Source organism: Amaranthus tricolor, chromosome 8, assembly GCF_026212465.1.
Source record: "Amaranthus tricolor cultivar Red isolate AtriRed21 chromosome 8, ASM2621246v1, whole genome shotgun sequence".
NCBI lineage: Eukaryota > Viridiplantae > Streptophyta > Magnoliopsida > Caryophyllales > Amaranthaceae > Amaranthus > Amaranthus tricolor.
The window spans coordinates 7075678-7078239 of NC_080054.1; positions in this window are offsets into that span (position 1 = coordinate 7075678).

A 2562-nucleotide genomic window follows, 5' to 3' on the forward strand; every position below is an offset into this window, starting at 1 on the left:
TGTAATTTCTAGCATATGAGTATGATTTTCATTTCTAACTACTTCAACACAATAATATATACCAAATAGTGTTGTGTGCAATGTTTCGTGCAAAACAAACCAAGTTTGAGCAACTTTATGCGCAAAAGTAGCAAAAACGCTAAAAAACCCTTATAATCGCAACTTAACACGTAATTTCTCGCATATGACTATAATTTTCAATTCCAACCCCTTCAACACAATAATATATACAAGATAGTGTTGTGTACCAGATTTCGTGTAAAACAAACAAAACTTGAGCTACTTTATTAGCAAAAGTGGCAAAAACGCTAAAAAACCCTTAAAATCGCAACTTAACACGTAATTTCTAGCATATGGTTATTATTTTAAATTCTAACCACTTCAACACAATAATATATACCAAATATTGTTGTGTGCCATGTTTCATGCAAACAAACCAAGTTTGAGCTATTTTATATGCAAAAGTGCCAAAAACGCTTAAAGACGCATAAAAACGCATAAAATCAAAACTTAACACATAATTTCTAGCATATGACTATGTTTTTCAATTCTAACCACTTCAAGACAATAATATATACCAAATAGTGTTGTGCGCAATGTTTTGTGCAAAACAAACCAAGTTTGAGCTACTTTATGCGCAGAAGTGCCAAAAACACTTAAAAAGGCATAAAATCGCAACTTAACACGTAATTTCTAGCATATGACTATGATTTTAAACTCTAACCACTTAAACACAATAATATATACCAAATAGTGTTGTGTGCCATGTTTCGTGCAAAACAAACCAAGTTTGAGCTACTTTACGCGCAAAAGTGGCAAAAACGCTTTAAAACGCTTAAAATCACAACTTAAAATGTAATTTCTAGCATATGAGTATGATTTTCAGTTCTAACCACTTCAACACAATAATATATACCAAATAGTGTTGTGTGCAATGTTTCGTGCAAAACAAACCAAGTTTGAGCAACTTTATGCGCAAAAGTGGCAAAAACGTTAAAAAACCCTTATAATCGCAACTTAACACATAATTTCTCGCATATGACTATAATTTTCAATTCCAACCCCTTCAACACAATAATATATACCAGATAGTGTTGTGTACCAGGTTTCGTGTAAAACAAACAAAGCTTGAGCTACTTTATTAGCAAAAGTGACAAAAACGCTTAAAAACCCTTAAAATCGCAACTTAACACGTAATTTCTAGCATATGGTTATGATTTTAAATTCTAACCACTTCAAGACAATAATATATACCAAATAGTGTTGTGCGCAATGTTTCGTGCAAAACAAACCAAGTTTGAGCTACTTTATGCGCAAAAGTAGCAAAAAACGCTTAAGAACCCTTAAAATCGAAACTCAACACGTAATTTCTAGCATATGACTATGATTTTCAGTTTTAACCACTTCAACACAATAATATATACAAAATAGTATTGTGTGCCAAGTTTCGTGCAAAAAAATCCAAGTTTGAGCTACTTTTATGCGCAAAAGTAGCAAAAACGCTTAAGAACCCTTAAAATCAAAACTCAACACGTAATTTCTAGCATATGACTATGATTTTCAGTTCTAACCACTTCAACACAATAATATATACCAAATAGTGTTGTGTGCAATGTTTCGTGCAAAACAAACCAAGTTTGAGCAACTTTAAGCGCAAAAGTGGCAAAAACGCTAAAAAAACCCTTATAATCGCAACTTAACACATAATTTCTCGCATATGACTATAATTTTCAATTCCAACCCCTTCAACCTAATAATATATACAAGATAAAGTTTAAGCTACTTTATGCGCAAAAGTGGCAAAAACGATGAAAAACCCTTATAATCGCAGCTTAACACGTAATTTCTAGCATATGACTATCATTTTCAATTCTAACCACTTCAACACAATAATATATACTAAATAGTGTTGTGTACCAAGTTTCCTGCAAAACAAACCTAATTTGAGCTACACTATGCGCAAAAGTGGCAAAAACACTTAAAAAGGCATAAAATCGCAACTTAACACGTAATTTCTAGCATATGACTATGATTTTAAATTCTAACCAATTAAACACAATAATATGTACCAAATAGTGTTGTGTGCCATGTTTCGTGCAAAACAAACCAAGTTTGAGCTACTTTACGCGCAAAAGGGGCAAAAACGCTTTAAAACCCTTAAAATCGCAACTTAAAATGTAATTTCTAGCATATGAGTATGATTTTCATTTCTAACTACTTCAACACAATAATATATACCAAATAGTGTTGTGTGCAATGTTTCGTGCAAAACAAACCAAGTTTGAGCAACTTTATGCGCAAAAGTGGCAAAAACGCTAAAAAACCCTTATAATCGCAACTTAACACGTAATTTCTCGCATATGACTATAATTTTCAATTCCAACCCCTTCAACACAATAATATATACAAGATAGTGTTGTGTACCAGATTTCGTGTAAAACAAACAAAACTTGAGCTACTTTATTAGCAAAAGTGGCAAAAACGCTAAAAAACCCTTAAAATCGCAACTTAACACGTAATTTCTAGCATATGGTTATTATTTTAAATTCTAACCACTTCAAC